General features: G+C 37.9%; 1 pseudogene; it reads left to right on the top strand.

Annotated features, from left to right (window-relative positions):
• Gm5702 (predicted gene 5702) lies at window positions 19,967–22,758 on the top strand (annotated as a pseudogene).

The following is a 23,916-nucleotide window of genomic DNA, read 5'->3' as shown; positions in this document are numbered from 1 at the left end:
AAGTTCTAATTCCAGTTCTGCACAAACTATTTCACAAAATAGAAGTAGAAGGTACTCTACCCAACTCATTTTATGAAGCCACAATTACTCTGATACGTAAACCACAGAAAGATCCAACAAAGATAGAGAACTTCAGACCAATTTCTCTTATGAATATCGATGCAAAAATACTCAATAAAATTCTCGCTAACCGAATCCAAGAACACTTTAAAGCAATCATCCATCCTGACAAAGTAGGTTTTATTCCAGGGACGCAGGGATGGTTTAATATATGAAAATCCATCAATGTAATCCATTATATAAACAAACTCCAAGACAAAAACCACATGATCATCTCATTAGATGCAGAAAAAGCATTTGACAAGATCCAACACCCATTCATGATAAAAGTCTTGGAAAGATCAGGAATTCAAGGCCCATACTTAACATGATAAAAGCAATCTACAGCAAACCAGTAGCCAACATCAAAGTAAATGGAGAGAAGCTGGAAGCAATCCCACTAAAATCAGGGACTAAACAAAGCTGCCCACTTTCTCTCTACCTTTTCAACATAGTACTTGAAGTATTAGCCAGAGCAATTCGACAACAAAAGGAGATCAAGGGGATACAAATTGGAAAAGAGGAAGTCAAAATATCAGTTTTTGCAGATGGTATGATAGTATATATAAGTGACCCTAAATATTCCACCAGAGAACTCCTAAACCTGATAAACAACTTCGGTGAAGTAGCTGGATATAAAATTAACTCAAACAAGTAAATGGCCTTTCTCTACACAAAGAATAAACAGGCTGAGAAAGAAATTAGGGAAACAACACCCTTCTCAATAGTCACAAATAATATAAAATACCTTGGCATGACTCTAACTAAGGAAGTGAAAGATCTGTATGATAAGAACTTAAAGTCTCTGAAGAAAGAAATTAAAGAAGATCTCAGAAGATGGAAAGATCTCCCATGCTCATGGATTGGCAGGATCAGCATTGTAAAAATGGCTATCTTGCCAAAAGCAATCTACAGATTCAATGCAATCCCCATCAAAATTCCAACTCAACTCTTCAACAAATTAGAAGGAGCAATCTGCAAATTCATCTGGAATAACAAAAAACCTAGGATAGCAAAAACTCTTCTCAAGGATAAAAGAACAGCAATGGCTTGTGCTGTAAGATCATGAATTGACAAATGGGACGTCATGAAACTCCAAAGCTTCTGCAGTGCAAAAGACACCGTCAATAAGACAAAAAGACCACCAACAGATTTGGAAAGGATCTTTACCTATCCTAAATCAGATAGGGGACTAATATCCAACATATATAAAGAACTCAAGAAGGTGGACTTCAGAAAATCAAATAACCCCAATAAAATTTGGGGCTCAGAACTGAACAAAGAATTCTCACCTGAGGAATACCGAATGGCAGAGAAGCACCTCAAAAAATGTTCAACATCCTTAATCATCAGGGAAATGCAAATCAAAACAACCCAGAGATTCCACCTCACAACAGTCAGAATGGCTAAGATCAAAAATTCAGGTGACAGCAGATGCTGGCGTGGATGTGGAGAAAGAGGAACACTCCTCCATTGTTGGTGAGATTGCAGGCTTTTACAACCACTCTGGAAATCAGTCTGGTGGTTCCTCAGAAAATCGGACATAGTACTACTGGAGGATCCAGCAGTACCTCTCCTGGGCATATATCCAGAAGATGTCCCAACTGGTAAGAAGGACACATGCTCCACTATGTTCATAGCAGCCTTATTTATAATAGCCAGAAGCTGGAAAGAACCCAGATGCCCCTCAACAGAGGAATGGATACAGAAAATGTGGTACATTTACATAATGGAGTACTACTCAGCTATTAAAAAGAATGAATTTATGAAATTCCTAGGCAAATGGATGGACCTGGAGGGCATCATCCTGAGTGAGGTAACACATTCACAAAGGAACTCAAACAATATGTACTCACTGATAAGTGGATATTAGCCCAAAACCTAGGATACCCAAGATATAAGATACAATTTGCTAAACACATGAAACTCAAGAAGAATGAAGACTGAAGTGTGGACACTATGCCCCTCCTTAGATTTGGGAACAATACACCCATGGAAGGAGTTACAGAGACAAAGTTTGGAGCTGAGATGAAAGGATGGACCATGTAGAGACTGCCATATCCAGGGATCCACCCCATAATCAGCTTCCAAACGCTGACACCATTGCATACACTAGCAAGATTTTATCGAAAGCACCCAGATGTAGCTGTCTCTTGTGAGACTATTCCGGGCCCTAGCAAACACAGAAGTGGATGCGCACAGTCAGCTAATGGATGGATCACAGGGCTCCCAATGGAGGAGCTAGAGAAAGTACCCAAGGAGCTAAAGGGATCTGCAACCCTATAGGTGGATCAACATTATGAACTAACCAGTACCCCGGAGCTCTTGACTCTAGCTGCATATGTATCAAAAGATGGCCTAGTCAGCCATCACTGGAAAGAGAGGCCCATTGGACACGCAAACTGTATATGCCCCAGTACCAGGGAATGCCAGGGCCAAAAAAAAAAAAAAAAAAAAAAAAAAAAGGGAATGAGTGGGTAGGGAAGTGGGGGAGAGGGTATGTGGGACTTTTGGGATAACATTGGAAATGTAATTGAGGAAAATATGTAATATTAAACAAATAATAAATAAATAAATAAATAAATAATAAATAAATAAATAAATAAATAAATTAAAAGAAAGGAAGGAAGGAAGGAAGGAAGGAAGGAAGGAAGGATGGATGAAGGAAGGAAGAAAGAAAGCTAAGCTAAAGTCCAGTGCTTTATGTTTCAGAAAGCCTGGTCTTTTTTTTGTGCTAGGTAATACAGTATCTGTGTCTATATAAAAATAAACATCTTTAGCATAATTAAAAAAAAACTTAACCTGTTTTCATTATGTTTAAGTCCAGACATCAGAAGATATACTTTACACATTTGTATAGCATTACACTGTCTTCTTTGTACCAGGAATGAGGTATTACAATATTCAACTACACAACATGAAATTCAAATATACATAAGTGACAAATATCAAAGTACAGGCCAAACATTCTATTTCAATTTAAAAAAAAAAAAGCTTCTCTGTAACTCCCTCCATGGATATTTTGTTCCCCATTCTAAGAAGGAATGAAGTATATACACTTTGGTCTTCCTTCTTCTTGAATTTAATGTGTTTTGCAAATTGTATCTTGGTTATTTAAGTTTCTGGGTTGATATCCACTTATCAATGAGTGTATATCATGTGTGTTCTTTGTGATTGGGTTACCTCACTCAGGATGATATCCTCCAGATCCATTCATTTGCCTAAGAATTTCATAAATTCATTGTTTTTAATAGCTGAGTAGTACTCCATTGTGTAAATGTACCACATTTTCTGTATCCATTCCTCTGTCGAGGGTCATCTGGGTTCTTTCCAGCTTCTGGCTATTATACATAAGGCTGCTATGAACGTGTGTCCTTATTACAAGTTGGAACACTTGCTGGGTATATGCCCAGGAGATGTATTGCTGGATCATTGGTAGTACTATGGCCAATTTTCTGAGGAACAGCCAAACTGATTTCCAGAGTAGTTGTACCAGCTTGCAATCCCACCAGCAATGTAGGAGTGTTCCTCTTTCTCCACATCCTCGCCAGCATTTGCTGTCACCTGAATTTTTGATATTAGACTAATTTTTGATCTTTGCAAAACACATGAAACTCAAGAAGAAGGAAGTATCAAAGTGTAGATACTTTGTTCCTTCTTAGAATGGGGAACAAAATATCCATGGAGGAGGGAGTTACAGAGACAACGTTCAGAGGTGAGATGGAAGAAAGGACCATCAGGAGACTGCCTCATCCAGAGATCCATTCCATATACAACCACCAAACCCAGACACTATTGCATATGCCAGCAAGATTTAGCTCACAGGACCCTAATATAGCTATCTCTGGAGAGGTTATGCCAATGCCTGGCAAATACAGAAGTGGATGCTCACAGTCATCAACTGGACAGGGCACAAGGTCCCCAATGAAGGATCCAGAGAAATACCCAGGGAGCTGAAGGGGTCTGAGGCCCCATAGGAGGAGCATCAATATGAACTAACCAGTACCCTGAGCTCCTTGGATCTATACCACCCAAAAAAAAAAAAAAAAAAAAACACATGGTGGAACTTGTGGCTATAGCTATATATGTAGCAGAGGATGGCATATTCAGCCATCAATGGGAGGAGCACTTGGTCCTGTGAAGGCTCTATGCCCAAGTATAGGGGAATGCCAGGACCAGGAATGGGAGTGGGTAGGTTGGTGCACAGGGGGAGGGGCTAGGGGATTTTCAGTGAGGAAACTAGGAAAGGGGATAATATTTGAAATGTAAATAAGGAAAATATCTCATAAAAAGAGAAGCTTTAAAAAAACCAATATCTCATTTTGTTTGAAAATGTATTTTACAAATCACTGGTTATTATGCATCCTAGTACAAATTTTATGAAGATAATCAAGGGGAAAATAAACAAAAAATAGTATGATTATTTCATGTTTTATCAAGCAACACTGTTGATACTTGTCCCTCATCCTTCCTACTTAATTTTTTGTTTTACTTTTATTTTTTAAATAATGAATTTTTGACTTTGACTTATATTTGCTATGTTTATTTTGAGATTGTATTTTAATTGAAACATTTCTTACTTCCTTTTCATGGGAAGCCCAGACACAAGGAACACCTCTACAAAACATCCCTGCCTTTAACCTCAGGGAACATTGCAGAATAGGGCACAAAAAGATTGTGAGAGCCACAGAATAAGGGACTTTTCAGTGAGATTGTGTCTTAGTAATGTGACCAATAAATGTGACTATACCAATAAAGCCTCCTAAACATCATGATACCACTGTGAATTGAATAAGGAGGACAGCCATAAAAAGGCCAAACTGTGTAAGGCCTGTGCCTCATAACCCTACATATAGAACTACAGACAACTGAGTAAAGCTGGGAGACAGGTGGCCCTACCCAGGAAGGAGCACATCTACAGGAGTCCTCCTCCTTTTATATTAACTCTCCTTCCTCCAGATAGACTATTTGCTAATTCATGTCACTTCCATCCCGCTATTCTCTGCTCACATTACCCCCTCTATGGTCCTTCTGTAGTTTCCCAATTTCTACAGTTACTCCATGTTGTATATATACATTGAAGATTCAGTTTTAGAAACCATAAATGAGAAAGAACATATGGCATTTGGCTTTCTCAGTAGGTCATACAACACTCATTGCAATGTATTCAAGGTCCATCATTTGCCTTTATATTTCATAATTTTTCTTTACAGCTGAGTAGTGTTTCATTGTGTACATGTAAGACATTTTAATTATCCACTTTACCTATCGAGAAAAACTTATGTTCTATTTCTTGCCTGTGGTGAATATGTCAGAAGACAACATTGCTGAGCAAGTCCCTGTAGAGTTGAATGTGATGTCCTTTGGTCATATGTCAAGGATGAATATATATGCATCATATGAGAGATTTATTTTAGGTGAGGAGGTTTTTAACTGTTTTCCAGAATGGCTTTACCAACTAGCATTCCCACAAACAGTTAAAGATAGTTTCTCTTTCTCTATGACCTCACAAATATTTTTATTAGTTATTTATAGTTCTTCGCTATTATTACTGGAGGGAGATAATTAAGGATGCCAATTCATTTTGGATTAAAGTGCTCCGTATAGGAACAACAGATTAAAAAAAAAACAAACAAACAAACAAACACTAGAACCAGGTCAGTAAATCCTTTTAAATGGTTTGTCAAGATAGTAAAGGTTAGCCCCAAGAAAATATAGATTATCAGTATAATCTTTGGTTACTTTTCAGGGATTGAGATGGGCCTCTGTTGTTGAAGACACCACACACATAAGACTCAGGACTCAAACGACTGTAACTGGATCTGATCTGAAAGCCTGCTGTCTAGCTTCCCTGGTTCTAGAAGATACTATACACGCTGCCAAGGGAAGGAAGCAATGAAATAGCATTTCCCACCTGTGATAACTGTGAGTGGTGACAGTTACCAACATGGCAAGATATTCATAAAGACCCAGTTAGTGGCATTCACAGAGATGAGGCAATCAACAGCTACTGTACTTACTACTCACTAGACAAGAAAGAAATCATGCCCAGTACTGGAAACCTGGCCATCATGCTAGACTAGTTCAGTCATAATAAGTTACCCACTACTGCTACACAGATAGACACAGCACAATCCCTTACTACATTCTAAATATTTTCCTCACACCCACAGAAAAATATCCCACAGCTCATCAAAGAAACCTCTCTTTACATAAAATGGAAAGCATCACAGAAAAACACAACTGGACAAAATGCAGAGATCAATAGATCCTGGGAATCTGAGCCCCAACAAATACAGCTCTAGCATCCATGGTCATGAGATTTTGCAAAAGAGAGTTGAGGAAATCTGGAAGCCTGATGCTGTGAGACAGTCTCTCCTAGAAATGGCTACATTAACAAGATGGTTTATATTTATACAAAACATGGAGAATTGAGGAGTCTCACCCTTAGGTAACAAATTACTCTTGGCCTTTTCCAAAGATGAATACCTCATTGATTGTCCAGTGAAGATTGATGAGTCTTGAAACCATTTGCATATAATCAACAAAAACAAACTCAGCACCTCACATTTACATCATTTGTGCATATATATACTGCTGTGTTTTTTTAAATGACAGTGGTTTGATGAAGCAGGGGGGGATGTCTTAGTGGCCCAGATAATGTGCTTCCTCTGAGGAATCAGCCCTATGACAGGGTGAGTATAAAAGGGAGTTTTTTTTTTAGGAGAAAGGGAAGGGTCCTAGGAAGGGGGCAGAGGTAAAGAAAGAGGAACAGAGAAGAAAGAAACTGGCTGGGGACAGGTGGGGAAGAGAGAGGTGGAAGGAGCAAGGGAGGGATGCAGGAAGGGAAGGAGAGAAGGAGGGAGAAAGAGAGAGAGAGAAAGAGACAAAGACAGAGGGAAAAAGAGAAAAAGAGACTGAATAATCCTTATATGTAATTCAGGTTCATACCTGGCTGTTTCTAGGTAACTGTTGGATGGATCCTAGAGAAAAAGCTCATACATATGATCATATGTATGTGCATGTGTGTGTGTGTGTGTGTGTGTGTGTGAATGTGAAACAATAATAATCCAAAAAATGAGGCAATCAATTTGAGAATGAAAGGCAACATTGGAAGGTTTCCAATGGGTAACTAGGAGAGGCTTCAGGAAGGAAACAGAGGGTGAAAGTGATACTATTCTATTTCCACTTGTTCAAAGTAAATTAAAAGGAAAGAAATGACGAAAGGTAAATGTGGCCCTTCACAGGACAAGAGACAAGGCTCACTAGACCCTAATTATTCTTTAGAAATGAAGATTACTAGACTTTTAAACTTTGCTTATAGGCTAGTGAGGTAGTAAATAGGAATGAACGCTGACCACTAAAACTGGATATCTGAGTTAAGTTACTAGAACCTAATTTATCAAAGGAGACTGCCTAGTTCTGCACCCACTGTAATACAAAGTCATACTATGTACACTTACACTCACACATCTACTTACAAACACACATACACACATTTAATAGAAAAACATCTTGTTTTCATTTAAAATAAAAGTTTAATAAAGAAGAAGCAATGAGAAAAGGACTTGAACCCATAATCATTTCCTCCAGAAGTTTCCTCCATTTAGTGGCTTACAGCTCATCCAGAGCTCAGTGCAGAATGCAGTGACCATCAACTCCACCACCGAGGGTTTGTTTCAATCCTTTATCAGTGGCACCTGGGAATGGCAGGTAGAAGATTCTCTCTGCATAGTTTCTCCTTGCTGCATAGTTGTCTTTTTGACACTACATTTTACTCTTTAGAACCAACGTGATTTTGACATTCGATGAGTTCACCACTCTTCAGTTTTGTGAAGTCAGTTTGGAGTATAAAAAGCAGGCCTGAGTTGGCATGTCTGTGGAGCAGGTTCACTGGAGGATCTTGCTGGACTCCATCTTGCTCTGACTCCAGAACAACTTTAACAAAGGATAGGTAGAAGGCGGGGTCATTGGTTTACCAACAGGGGTCATATGTGAGTCACGCATCCCTTAACCTCAGGCTACCAAACATCAACAGTTTTTCATGTCTTTTTATCTCAGGTGTTTTCTGTATATTCTTTCATTTTCACCTGGTGGGAAGAGACAAGAGGCTCCTTTTATCCCAGTGAGTCTCCTTTGTCAATTCGATATTTGACCTTTGTGAGACTTTTCTTGTTTGTTTTCTTTGCTTTGCTTTGCTTGTTAGCATGAGGATGTGAGGAAGCATGAAACCCATTGTTATTTAAATTACCCTAGTTGAAAAAGGGAAAAATATATGCATTTCCAAATATGCATAAACTTTGAGTGGTGTGGTGGTGCCAACTATTAGGGAACAGAGTGCAATTTCACAAGGGGAAAATCTCTTCTAATTTTATAAGTTGTGAGTTATATTTTTCTTCCCATCACTGATTCTTTATTCTTTAAAACAGACTGAAACCAAATGGGGATAAAAGAGAACTGGTTCTAGAATATGTTCATCTCCAAATTGTCAGAAATCCTAACATGGTAGATGTTACCCCTATGACTGGATACGAAAGATGGAATTCAAGAACACCAACACGAGAGTCTGTAGAACAGGCAAACGGAGCAAGCTACAGCTACATTTAGGAGAGCAAGCAGTCAGAGCATACATCATTCCACAGTCTGCTAGTGTTCAAAGCTATAAAGCATGCTTATGAAGGGTTGAATAAAATATGTTATATTTCTCTATCCTGATAAATTTACTTCAGAAGGGCAAAATGTGTGAAGTTATTTTCTATATGACTCAAGCTTGGAAAACCATCAAAGATGAATGTCTCTATTTTACACATTTCTCAGTTCTCTGGATGGATTGGCTATGTTTAGATGAATATATGCATAATTCATGAAACTTACATTTATTTTAAAAATTTTATTTTTATTGATTTCAATTCTACAAATCATTCATCGTGGTGTTATAATCAAGTTTGCCACATAACTTGCTATATAATGAGTGGTCAGCAGATTTTGGCATACAATGATTGTTTTTAAACAGCCTAGATCTAAGACATTTTAGAGATAGTAAAAATGACTGAAAATAATAAAAAGTAACATTTTTGCTTTATAAAATTATATGATATTTTAATTTAAGAGTGTATAAATTAAACTTTCCTGAAAGATGTCTATGCCTGTTCACTTACATGTTGGCCATGGCTGTTGTCCTAGCAGCAGCAGCAGAGCTGAATACTTGCAGTATATAACTATGTGGCTACAGTCCTAAAATAGTTACCATCTGGTGCTTTATAGAAAAGTTTGTTCTTTTGAGTTAAAGGCTCAAAACATAAAGAGTAACCATATTTTTAAAAAATAAGCTCATTTATGTTTTTAGAAAACTATAAATGAAAGTATAGAAAAATGAATAGTCATTTCTTAAAATAATTTTGAATATGATAAAGTGTTTTGACTAAAATCAAATGGTAAAAGAATTGCTGCAAGTGTGTCAAATTCAATATCAAGAATTTTAATTCTGTGCATCTTACTTCTTAAAAAGATGAAGTCAAAATAAAAATCTTTATTAATATAGTTATCTATACCTCATTGCCAAGATAATAGCATTTTCAGTCAAGTCCTAATTGACAGCCCATAAAAATCATACAAAATTAAATTCTCCATCAGTCCTCAGCAGTGAGCCTCATTGGTTCAGGAACTATCAATTTTGAACTATCAACAGGACTTCAAAATGAATCAGAAGAAAAGCTAGTACGAGGTCTGGAAAATAGCGGCCTCTTACAAAAATATTTGTTGCTTCCTTGTTACAATGATTTATAATTTGAGAGGGTAAATAATTTTCCAGTGTCTCTATAAACATGCCATACCTCATAGCACAAACCCTGGCATTTCTGCTCAGTCATGATTTATGAGGCCAAAAGACAACCTTGATCCTGAACAATATGAGGAATTACTACAAAAAAATGCTGAAAGGGGGGAAGTGTCCCTGACTTATATACAAATGTCCCTCTGCTCTAATTAGCATGTAAGGTACCATCTTGTTTTTGGTTTTTGTTGGTGTTGTTTCTTTTAAGCCTAAGAATGTAAACTCTTCAAATGATATGCTCAGAGGCATTTCAAAATCAAATCTGTTTTCTAGCTCCCTTTAGGATATGGGTGTACTGATATTGAATTCCCTAAACATTTCTAATCTTATTTCATACTATATTATATACTGGAGAGCTTTGGCTTAAATTCTTGCAACTGAAAACTTTTCTTCTGAGTCAGGTAGAAACACTGTCAGTCTTTCTCTATGGGAATTGGTCAGGAAAAGTGCCATTTTCCAAACCTAAGAATGATTATAAAATCCTATCAATACCCCAAATCACTAGTTATATGTTATTCCATGGAAACAACAATAGACAGCTGGCTTTCAAATGGGTTTTTGTGTATATATATATATATATATATATATATATATATATATATATATGCTGATAACATTTGGAATTATCTCTGAGGAAGAACCAGATGTGTAGTGGGGCCCAGAGAATCATGAGTGGCGTCTCAGAAGTCAAGCACTGAACATTTTACAGTTACATTTGTTCCTGCTTTTATTTGACTGTGACTATGCCCTGAATCTTCCGTCCTATATTAAAAAAATTAAAACTATGCAACATTTTTTTAAAGGTGCATGCAGTAGGGACAGTGGATATTTTAGAAAAATTTTAAACTTTTAAGTGTCTTTAATTACTTTAGAGAAGTTAGAAGCTTGGATATTTGGATAATTTTAAACCACTGACATTTGACAGTGTTTGGGTTATTAAAGGTAATATTAATTTTAAAAGATGGGATGTTTTATATTGTGATATCAAAATAAATATGCCATTTCGGAGATAATTGGAGAATTAAAAATTGTAGTTGGATAGTTATATATTTGTATGTTAATTGACAAGGTGTCGGTGTTTTGTTTTGCTTTATTTCTGAACTTGAAACATCTGGGAAAAGGAAACTCAATTGAGAAAATAACTTTGTCAGACTGCATGTAAGTAAGTCTTCCTAATTAAAGATTGACGTGGGATGCCTCAGCTCACTGGAAGTGGAATTGCTACTGTGCCTATTGTCCTGGATGATATAAGACAACAAATTGAGTAATTCATGAAGACTAAGCCAGTGAGCCACATTCCTCTACTCCTATGGCTTCAGTTGCTACCTGTAGATTCCTGTCTTGGTTTTTCTCACTTATGGACTGTTACTTGAGACGTGTATAATGAAACAACCTTTTCCTTTCCAAATTGCTTTTCATCTTAATATTTTATTACAGCAGTAGGAATTTGGATAGGTTATTGATTTTTACAATATTGTTCAGAATTCTAGCATGCTGGGGTCTCCTATTACCAAGATAAGAAGATAAGCAAGTGAGCTCCCAGGCTCTATTTAAAGCACACTGGAATTCCAGAGCAGATGGGCTTTATCTTACTCCATCTCTAGGGGCATCCCATTATGAGAGTATGAGGGGGCTAGAAACTGTTACTGGGGAGGCCTGGAGACTTGCTTGCCCATTGTCCTTGCTTCAGGCCAGATGAGCGGTTGAAGGCTGGAGCCTGGTTTTTTGTTTGTTTGGTTGTTGTTGTTGTTTGTTTGTTGTTTCTACTAATAATTGACTTACCTGGGCTTCTCTGGATTTGCCAATTTCAAATCTGTCATGGAATTAGCCTAGCCTTCTCATACAGAAGCTTTGTAATGGGCCTGCACTGACGCATTCTTTCACATTTCACACGTGTTTAATTGTATGCTAATTAAAATTCACTTGTTTTTCCATTTGTAGGTTTATATCACATGATTTTGTATTGTTTTTTAATCCATTTAGGATATAGAAATTATCAGTCTCTCCAACTAATAGTAATGCTAAAGTTCCAGTATAACTAAAGTATAGTTAGTGTGTGGTACTTTTTATGATTTCTATGACATGTCATTGTTCGTATTTGTTTTAGCTTGCTTTGAGTACATTGTAACTCTTTCCTACTCTTTCAATATGTTCCCCAACACCCAAGGGTGCAGAGCTAATCTGTGAACTTCAAAAGGAGCAAACTAATCAAATCCCTACATTATGCAAATATCTTTGATGCTCCTTTTACATTTCAATAGACACTATGTATTTCTGCATCTTGTATTTCAAGACAAAAAGCAACTCCCTAGATAATTGCTCTAAAGCAAAAAAATAAGAGTAAACTCCAAAAGAGCAAATTTTCAATTGGCATTTCAAACTAAGAAATGAAATACATTATTATTTCTCTAGTGTTTTAAAGCCTCTAAATATTTCTCCTGCTATTTCCACATTTCACTCCTCAATACAAATTTTTAAGAAATTTCATCTGGGAGTTATTACAAAGTACCTCTTGTCCATAGTTGATGTACACAAAGAAACACTTAACCTTTTCATGTGAATCCCAGTTGCCAAATACCAAACTTAGCTCTGAAGACATAAATGACTCAAAAACAATGTTACTGAATTTAAATTCTTATGTCTATGTTTGTCAGCTTATAATCCATCTTTCCATGATTGTCTTTGTAATACTCTTATATTGTCTAAATTTGATGTGTCCAGGGCCTTTACTCCCATTTTAATTAACAACAAACAATATTCTAAAAGGTATTTCCAAGGCATTTATGTTGACAAGCTTTTTGATCAAAACAAAAATACCATTGTAAATAGTATTTGACATTTGAAGCATGTGTTAATGCTTTCTAATTGAAAAATTAAAAAATTCCAGAAAGCAAATAATAAAGCAGACTGTGTTTAGGAATCTTTAATGGTATTGGGATTGTGTGGAACAAATCATCATTAGAAAAATCATCAGCCCTAGTACAGTCAGAGAATTTTGTAGTGATTTCTTTGTAGTATTTCTACAACTGGAAAAGCTGCATCTGCCCAAAGATGTGGTAGAGAAACAAAAGGGAACTTATTTCTTTCCACATAACTAAAAGAAATGTGATGTTTCTATTTTGAAATTAATATATACATATAGCAGACCAGTTGTACTACTTTAAGACTGACAAAAGAACACCAACAACAGAAGCAACAAGGCTTTTGGTGGGTTGAATAAAAATGGTCCAATAGGCTCATGGGGAGTGGCACTATTGGGAAGTAGCCTTGTTGGAGGAAGTGTGTCACTAGTGATGAGCTTTGGTCTTTCAAATGCCCAAGTCAGGACCAGTGACACCCTTTCCTTCTGTTGACTGCTGATCTAGAAATCTCAGCAACAATTTCAACACTATTTCTGCATGTATGATACCATGTTTCCCACCATGGAAACATTAGACTTAAACTCTGTACCTGTCAGCAAGCCAAAATTAAATGCTTTCTATTATAAAAGTTGCCATGGTCATGGTGTGTTTTCACAATGATAGAAACTTACTTAGAAAGGGCTGTTTGCTTCAATACAAAACCGGATCCACGGGACCCAATTTTATTTCCACTGAAATCTAACTTGATTCAATAATTCTCAATAATATTTAGCCCACATAGTACTACAAACATCCACTTCATATCATTTCCCTACATGTTGAATAGACCTTAAAATTAAACTAATTCCATACCACAGCACAGAGGCTGATGGAGGAGATTTGGAGCAGCTTCTTTGGAAAGGTGTAGATATCATGGCCAGGGACAAAGAAAGCAACTCCAACCAACATCACTGCTAGGCCCTGGTTGAGCAGACTAGATCCTGTAGATCAGGGCTCTATACCCTAGAGCCCACCCTGCCTCAAATGACTCCAACTCCACCAATGGTTTCAAACATCCATACTTTCCATCTAGAAGATCTCAGTGATTGTCTAACTAAACTCTTTGTAGTTCAGACCTATGGGACCACTAGGTACAGAAAACAAGGGACACCCTATCCTTGAGCGAGTTATCATTTTCTTCACTCTAAGCAATAATTGAAAAAAAAAATCAAGAAGCTTTCTACTTGAAACTAATTTGCAAACTTTCTCAGAAAGAGCATAATTCACCTGAAATACCATAAAATGATAGAAAACACAAGTAAAGCATCCCCTGAAGCCCAAGCTCTACCATTAAGGGATGATCACATAGTATGACAATATGGTCTGAACAGTACTAACATTTTGAACTTAGATAAAATATTACATTTAGTATCTGTATACAAATACAATATATTTAATAAATGCATCTGTCCATACCCACTACTCAAACTTTTCCTCCACTCCTTCCAGTAGTTTAGGAAAATGTCTCCTGAATCCTCTGTAAATGCCTAGTGCCTAGTAGGGTCCATTGAATGAGAATGGACCCCATAGGCTCATGTATTTGAATGCTGAGTGCCCAGTTATTGAACTCTTTAGGTAAGATTAGGAGGTGTGATCTTGTTTGAGTAGGTTTGTCAGTGGGGTGATTACTAAGGTTTCAAGAACCCATACCAGACTCTTTGTCTCTACCTGCTACCTATGAATTAGGATCTATCTCTCAGCTACTTCTCCAGTACCATGCCTGCCTGCAACCTACCACACCCCTCATCATGTCAGTAAGTGACTGACTCTGAAGCGGTAAGCAAGCCCTAAAGAAAAAACAGGCATTATTGCCTTGAACTACATTCAATAAAATCCTAAACAAATCACTGAAAAGTATTTTCATAAGAACACCTTCCAAGTTTCAAGAAAAACAAATGATATTTCTGGCAGAACTTTAACCTTTCTCCATTCAATGAATGATTATAAACTCTCCAAAGTCGAAATCCTGTATATCAATGTTAAATGTTCCAGTTGAGTTAAAAAAGGAAATGTTTTCAGATTTTGTCATATTTCCTAATAATAAACAGGATGAAAGATATGTGCTTTGTATTTCCTTCTACAAAATATTTATATTTGCTCTATAAATAAAGGTATAAAATTATGTCATAATTTCTGAAGTAGAAAGGAAATACTTGTGAAATATTTTAGGCAACAGTGAAATAAAACAAAATTAAAAGAATTAAAACCTTAAAATTGTATCATTAATGAATCCTATGTGGTCCTAACCTTAGATTAAGAAGCAAACGCAGCTAACAAATGTTGAATGCAGATGAAATAGTCCTCCTTTGGGAATTGTCACACTATCATTTATCCAATAGCAAGTCTCAAATAGAGATTCATAGAATTAACATTTTAGAATTTAGTAGATTGTATTGATATAGTTAGAAATACATACTTTTTGATAAAGAATGGATTATGGATTTTAGGAAGAGCAGGGGTTTATTGGAGTGACAGTGGAAGGACAGGGACGGGGGATAGGATGTAATTGTTTTAATTTCAGGGAATTCTGAATTACAATATCTGTCAAGGAGTGCATACCTAGTGTTCTTCAGAAGGGTTTCTTCTGGATGGTCTTCACAAAGGCATGTGGACAAGCAGACCATTGAACATACCAAGCCAGAGCAACCAATATCATTCTCTGAGCATGGTTGCATTGTTATTCAGTTTTAACCATGTAAAGAAGGACAAGGAGAAGCTAGTTATGACTGCATATTACTTATGCCTACCTAAAACAAAAATCTATAAAACTCCAACTTAGTATTAAAGATATTAGTTTACCCATATATTATATATGTGAATATCAATTATATTTGAAAAAAGATATAGTTTTCATAAATTTAAATTATCTTTTATATCTTGACACAATTATCATGCGATAGTTTGGTGCTTAGTCTGCATGTGTGTGTGTTCTTTCATTAGTTTCTATTGCTGCTAATATTTTTTTACACCATCATGGCTATGAAGAATACAGATATTAATTTTGACAATATTTGTTGGGTCTTGCTGTGTGTCCTACTATGTGGTTGATTTTGTAGAAAGTTCCATAGGCTGCTGAGAAGACTGTTTATTCTTTAGTGTTTGAGTGGGTATTTGTGTAGATGTCTCCTAGGTCTATTTAATTCATGACATCATTTAACTCCAATAGTACTCTGTCTGGCTTTTGTCCAGATGATGTTTGTATTGCTGATAGATTTACAAACGTTGTGTGGAGAACATATATCAAAAATAAATATTTAATGGATTTGCTTTTATTGTCTTCAATTATGTCAATTTCTGTTTATGTGGCAATATGTGCACAAGAGTACAAGTGTCCATCAAAGCTGGACGATGTAAGCCAATACTATAGATATAGATTTAAAGATGGTTGAAAGCTGCCTAATGTTAATGCTGAGAAATCAACTTAGATCCTCTAAAGAGCAGTATGTACTCAACCTTTGAGCCATAACTGTAGCCTCTAAAAATGGTTTAAAACATATTATAACTATGTCTGACAAGGCATTAGATGAAAAGTTCCTTATTTCATAACTCAGTATTCATAAACTTTACTCAGAACCAATAAATAAATAAATAAATAAATAAATAATAGAATGATGATTAGTGAAAATTGCTTTATAGCTTGTGCATGTTTTTAGCTAATTTAACATTTTGCTTTTATTTTGGGGGTAACAGAAAGCTGGAGATCACCTTGCTTTTTGGTATCTTCTAGATGCCAAAATTGATTACAGGAAATATTGGCCTTTTGGTCTCTATTATCACTTAGGCAAAGTTTCTTAATTCATAGAAAATTATACTTTTGTCCTGTACCTTTCGTTCTTCGAAAGAGAGAAAACAATTAAATATTTAAAATTAATTCACAGATCACATTAGTAGAAGAGAATCTTCTAGTTTATCGAGTTGGAAGCTACTTAGTATTTACAAGTGCATCTATATTTGTAATCAAGTGCAAAATAAGTACATTCTTATAAATATGTTTCCTTCTATAATCTAACCAGTAATAACTAATTGACCAGGTTTGGATTGCTTCTGCCAGAGATAGTAGTTTTTTATGCTTACTGATACTAATCATTAAGTAATACTTCTTCAATGGAATTAGGTTATTCCAGTTTTGGTTTTATGTTGAGTTTCACTTGGACTTGAGCTTTGTGCAGGGTGAAAAATATGTGTATTTTCATTCTTCTACATGTAGACATCCAATTATAAAAGAACCATTTGTTGAAGATGCTTTCTTTTGTCCACTGTATGGTTTGGGCTTCTTTATCAAAAATCAAGTATACCTTGGTCTGTAGATTTTTAACTGGCCCAAACTTGAGACCCATGCCATGGGCAAATACCAGTCTCTGACACTATTAATGTAACTGTTATGCTTGCATACAAGACCATGTTGTCCTCTGAGAGGCTCCATCCAGCAGCTGATCCAGACAGATACAAACACCCACAGTCAACCAGTGGATGTAGCTTGGGGATTCTTATGGAAGAATAGGAGGAAAGACTGCAGGCCTTATGGAGGATAGAAACTCCATGGGAATACAAAGAGAGTCAGCTAACCTGGACCCTTGGACTCTCAGAGTTTGAAGCACAGACCAAAGAACATTCACAGGCTAGGCCTAGGCCTCCCTGTACTTATGTAGCAAGTATACAGCTTAGTCTTCATGTGGGTCCTGAACAACTAAATCAAGGGCTATCACAAAAGCTGTTGATTGTCCATGGGATATGGACATATCTTCTAGCTAGACTGCTTTGTCTAGCCTCAGTGGAAAAAGAAGCATCTAACCTTAATGAAAACTGAACTGCCGGAGGAAGGCTACCCAGCCAGGACCCCACCTGCTCTGAAGATAAGGGAAAGGGGATGAAAGAAGGGTTGTGGGAGAAGTTGACTGGGAAGGGAGCAGTAAGTGTGATCCAATGTGAATAAGTAAAAAATAAAATAAAATTTAAAAAGAAATAAGAGAAAAAAGAAAGCATTTTAATTATTATGCTCAATAAAAACAAAGTTAAAATTCAAAATAAAAAAGGGAATATATCTTAGTAAGATCAAATTTTCTATTGCCCTATTTCTAACAAAAATGAACATTAAGAGAACATAAATATATCCTGTAGTTTAAAAAATAACGACCCCCCTTCCATTGTCCGAGGCATTTGAATCCTTAGTCCTCAGTGGATGGTAGTGTCTAGTAAGCTCAAGAAGACAGATGAGGCCTTGCAGAATTTAAGTCATTTGAATGTTGGTGGCTTACACTAAAAATGTATCTAATAGCCCACTATATAACTTTTGGGCTACAAAAATAAAGAGATGATCCCTTACATTTTGTACATCACCACTTTCCTGGGGGCAGACTTTGAAATTCCAAGCCATGATCTCTCTGTCTCAAGCTTGTGGTTGAGTATGAATACATTCCTCTTTCGATACCTACTGTAGAGACTGAAGCTTGCTGGCAATCTTCCCCACTGTGATGGACTATCATCCCTCTGGAATTGCGATAGTTTATGCCAAATAAACTATCTTCCCTCAGTTTCTTTAGTCATGGTCTTTTATCCCAGCAACAGAATAGCACCCAATGCAGCATGTAAAGTTAAAGGTTGGTGCAGTTTCCATCTGGAAGATTACTACAAGTCAATGCATGTTTATTCCTCCAGTAAGTCACATCTAGAGACGACAGCTGCCACAAGCACATTAAGAGAAAAACTCATTCTAACTATTCAAGTAAGATATAGTGCCCAATTTTATCTTTTATATGTTCTAGATTAATTTGTTCCCTTAAAGATTAGTACCTCAGACCTCCAAGTCAAAAGCCGTCCTTCATTTTGAAACTTAAAATCACAAAGGTCATGTTTTATTAATATGTCCTGGAATAATGCATCCTGGTTGCAGACAACACTGACAATAATATAGTGTCTTGGTAGTTACAGTAAACATAAGGCTTCCAGAAAGACTGAAGAGAAAATGTTTATGTGGAAGCTAGTTGAACCGAAGTTCAACAGGTGGTAACATAAAAATACCTCAGAATTGAACTCTTATGAATGTAGGTGACTTACACTGAAAATGTATCTAGGCCACTACTAAAACTTTTGGACTACAAATATAAAGAAGAGATATCTTATGTTTTAGACTTCACCCCTGTACTGGCTAGTTTTGTGTCAACTTGACACAGCTGGAGTTATCACAGAGAAAGGAGCTTCAGTTGAGGAAATGCCTCCATGAGATCCAACTGTAAGGCATTTTCTCAATTAGTGATCAAGGAGGAAAGACCCCTTGTGGGTGGAACCATCTATGGGCTGGTAGTCTTGGGTTCTTTAAGAGAGCAGGCTGAGCAAGCCAGTGGAAGCAAGCCAATAAAGAACATCCCTCCACGGGCTCTGCATCGGATCCTGCTTTCTGACCTGCTTGAGTTCCAGTCCTGACTTCCTTGGTGATGAACAGCAGTATGGAAGTGTAAGCTGAATAAACCCTTTCCTCCCCAACTTGCTTCTTGGTCATGATGTTTGTGCAGGAATAGAAACCCTAACTAAGACAACCCCTTTCCTCTCCTATCTTCCTGTAGTGAGATATGACAGATACGTAGCATGATTCCCTCAAAGGCATGTAACAATCAGGGCTTTTTTTTTTTAATGACTTTAGTCTTCCCAATATTGTACTTGAATTCAATATACTGTGATCACATTCATGCCCACTCTTGTCTCTAATCTTTCTCATGTACCCAGCAACTATTTTCTTCTCCCAAACCACTACTCCTCCTAAATGTTTATCAGCTAGTTGCTGTCACAGACCCTATACAAGCAACCAAAGTTGCTGCACCTGTGTATTGTTAAAGTCAATATCATACCAAGGACACAGCACCCTCTGTGCTACCCTATCCTTCAGCTCTGATAGTCCTTCTGAATCACTTCTGCAGTTTTTCCTCATTAAGGAGGGGCTGCCACAATTTTAGTTCAAAACAAAATGTTAGCTAGCAATTCAAAATATTTGTTTTCTTGCCGATGACTGGGTTTCCCTAAGAGCCAAGTGTAATGGTCAAATGTCGATACATAAATCAAAATTTAATTAGAAATATGTTCCACATTATTATTTATTGTTATCATTTAAAATCATTTTTCTGCTCTTCTGCCGCAGCCAACCTCCCTGTACAACTCTTACTCAGAATCCGTCGCCATCTGCCACCATGGTGAACTGCACAGTAGATCAGATCCGAGCCATCATGGACAAAAAAAGCCAACATCCAGAACATGTCAGTCATTGCTCATGTGGACCATGGCAAGTCTATGCTGACCGACACCCTTGTGTGTAAGGTGGGCATCATCAGATAGGATAGGGGAGACACGATTCACCGATACTTGCAAGGATGAGCAGGAGTGCTGCATCACAATCAAGTCCACTGCCATCTTCTATGAGCTCGCTGAGAATGACCTGTACTTCATTAAGTTCATCACCACCATCAAGGATGGCTCGGGCTTCCTCATCAACTTCATTGACTCTCCAGGCCACTTGGACTTCTTTTCAGAGATGAGAACTGCCTTGAGTGTCACAGATGGAGCTCTGGCGGTGGTGGACTGTGTGTCAGGAGTATGTGTTTATGCGTACAGAATCAGTGCTGCTATGAGCGCATCAAGCCTGTGCTGACGATGAATAAGATGTACCAGGCTCTGCCAGAGCGGCAGCTGGAGCCGGGGGAGCTCTACCAGACCTTCCAGAGCATCTCTACCTATAGCAAGGATGATAGTGGGCCCATGGGCAATATCATGAGTGATCCTGTCCGTAGGCTTTGGTTCTGGCTTGCATGGCTGGGCCTTTACTCTGAAGCAGTTTTCAGAAATGTACAAGGCCACATTTGCAACCAAGGGTAAAGTCTAGCTAGGGGCAGTTAAGTGCACCAACAAAGTAGAGGCCATGATGAAGAAACTATCGGGAGACCGGGTATTTTGACCTGGCCAATGTCAAGTTCAGCAAGTCTGCCAATAGCCCAGATGGAAAGAAACTTCCCCGCATCTTCTGCCAGCCCATCTTCAAGGTGTTCAACGCCATCATGAACTTCAGGAAGGAGGAAACAACCAAGATGATTGAAAAGCTGAACATCAAGCTGGACAATGAGGATAAGGACAAGGAGGGCAAACTATTTCTCAAGGCTGTGATGCGCCACTGGCTGCCCACAAGCAACACCCTGCTGCAAATGATCACCATCCACTTGCTGTCCTCTGCCACTGCACAGTTGTGAGCTGCTGTACGAGGGGCCATCTGATGATGAGGCTTTGAGGGTATTAGCTGTGACCCAAAGGACCCCTTAATGATATATACTTCCAAGATGATGCCAACCTCTGACAAAGGCCGTTTCTATGCCTTTGGTAGAGTGTTCTCTGGGTTGGTGTCCACATGCTTGAAGGTCTGGATCATGAGCTTGAACTACATGCCTGGGAAGAAAGAGGACTTGTCTCTGAAGCCTATCCAGAGAACTATTCTGAGGATAGGCTCCTATATGAAGCTGATTGAGGATATGCCCTGTGGAAACTGTGGGGCTGGTCTGAGTGGACCAGTTCCTTGTGAAGAGCGGGACATCACCACCTTTGATCACCACATTCACAATACATGAGTGATGAAGTTCAGAGTCATCCCTGTTGTCAGGGTGGCAGTGAAGGCCAATAACCCAGCTGACCTGCCCAAGCTGGTGGAGAGGCTGAAGCAGCAGGCTAAGTCTCTCTTTATGGTGCAGTGTATCACTGAGGGTCAGGAGAGCACATCATTGCTGGTACCTGTGAGCTGCACCTGGAGATCTGCCTTAAGGACCTGGAGGAGGGTCATGGCTGCATCCTCATGAAGAGATTTGACCCTGTAGTGTCATACCAAGAGACAGTCAGTGAGTAGTCCAATGTTCTGTATCTGTCCAAGTTCCCCAACAAACTCAACTGGATGTACATGAAGGTCTGTCCCTTCCCTGACTGCATGGCAAAGTACATCACCAGGAGCTCAAGGCTCGTGCCTGCTACTTTACCGAAATGTATGCCTGGGATGCTGCTGAATCCCTCAAGATCTGGAGCTTCAGACCTGATGGCACTGATCCCAGCTTTCTCACCGACATCAACAAGAGTGTGCAGTACCTGAATGAGATCAAGGACAGTGTGGTGGCTGGCTTTCAGTGGGCTACTAAGGAGGGTGCTCTTTGTGAGGAGAACATGCATGATGTGCGATTTGATGTTCATGATGTGATGCCTGTTGATGTTATCCACCCGGGAGGTGGCCAGATCATCCCCACAGAACACTATGCCTCTATGCCAGTGTGCTGCCTATACAGCCCTGCCTCATGGAACCTATCTGGTGGAGATCCAATGTCCTGAGCAAATGCTGGGTGGCATCTACGGTGTCCTGAACAGGAAGAGTGGCCATGCATTTGAGGTGGCCAGTAGCCCCACGTTCATGGACAAGGCATACTTGACTTTCAATGAGTCCTTTGGCTTCACTGCTGACCATCGATCCAAAACTGGTGCCCAGGCCTTCCCTCAGTGCATTTTTGACCACCGGCAGATCCTGTCTGGGGACCCCTTAGACAACAGCAGCAGTCCAGCCAAGTGGTAGCAGAGACAAGCAAGCACAAACGCCTGAAGGAGGGCATTCCAGCGCTGGACAACTTCCTGGGCAAGCTGTAGGCAGCCTGATACTACCACACACTGCACAGTGCCCAACCATGAGAAGACACCTTGAGACTGTCCCCACGGTGCCCTCTGGAGGCTGCTGGGGCCACCCTGACATCACTCAGCACTCATACTTGCTACCAGTTCTATTTATTTCAGAATTACACAGCAGTGGAAATTGCTCTCTGTAGGCTCGACTGCCAGGCCTTGGATGGGCGAGACACGGTTCTTAACCTTTTCAGACAGAAACAGGAAGATGTCCAAAAGGCTAAGTAAATGCACTCAGAGGTTAAAAAAAATAAATACAATAAAATAAAATCTTTTTTTTTCTAGATTCTACGATGTCAAGAAATAAAACAACTTCTTTTCTTAAAATAATAATTTTCCACATAGGCCCTTATTTCAGAGTTGACCCTACTTAATATAACTCACATATTGTATTCGGTCTTTGATTAAGTAAGCTCATTTTTTTGTGACTGCAAATATTTCATAATCTTTAAACTTACCAATTTTAATTACAAGCATAAATGTTTAGAAAATGATGTAAATATGACTACATTATGTTGGGGTATATGAATCTTCTACACCTATATGTCAGAAAAGATAAGACAGGATGAAAAATCTATGTGAGCAATAGGAGAGGAAATTATATTAACAATGTACATTCAGGACACTTAATTTAATATTAAACATTTTGCACATATATTTTACTTATTAGTGTGTAAATCCACAATGTACTAGATACCAATTATGTGAATAGAATATATGTGAATCTTATCTCAAATATGAAAAATAGCAGATGATATTATTTTAAATAATATCTTTAAATGGATCTTCATTTCCCACTTGATAGTTATGTAAATGCATGGTTCAAAAATCTTTCCTGCAAGTAGTGTCCCTTGCTTCTTACCATTCATTCTTCTTTCCTTAAGTTAAACATAGAACAGAACATGACACTAAAAGACCTGTTTCATGGGTTAGATCATTTTCTCCATTTGTATATCAGTGAGTCCCAAAGCAAGCATTTTTCAAAAGGAAAGATCAGCAGCATGCATCTAAGTTTCTGTGTACTAATTGTGTGAATATTTTTACATCACTAATGGAGTTTTCCTCTAATTTATGAAGTTGGAGGCTATACAGACCTAACATCCTTATGTGGTATGAATAAAGTTACCAAAAAATAACTGTATACATAGGTGGAGCCAAAAATGTAGTATATCTTGAGTAAGCAATACAATACTTATCAGTGGATCATATGATTTTTTTTCATTATTTGACATGCACAATCAATTTTCATCATTTGCCAGCCCCATTCCTCTCCTTTATCCCACTTCTTCTAACATTTAAAGGTCATCATTATTGATTTTTGTTTCTCTACATTGTATCTAACTCTTGGGATTGTCCATTTGGGTACAGGCAGGAGTGTGTGTGTGTGTCTGTTTCAGATAC

The sequence above is a fragment of the Mus musculus genome, chromosome 1 (genome assembly GCF_000001635.26).
Source record: "Mus musculus strain C57BL/6J chromosome 1, GRCm38.p6 C57BL/6J".
Classification (NCBI taxonomy): domain Eukaryota; kingdom Metazoa; phylum Chordata; class Mammalia; order Rodentia; family Muridae; genus Mus; species Mus musculus.
Note: the sequence above shows the minus strand (reverse complement) of the source record. Positions and strands in the feature narration are given on the sequence as shown.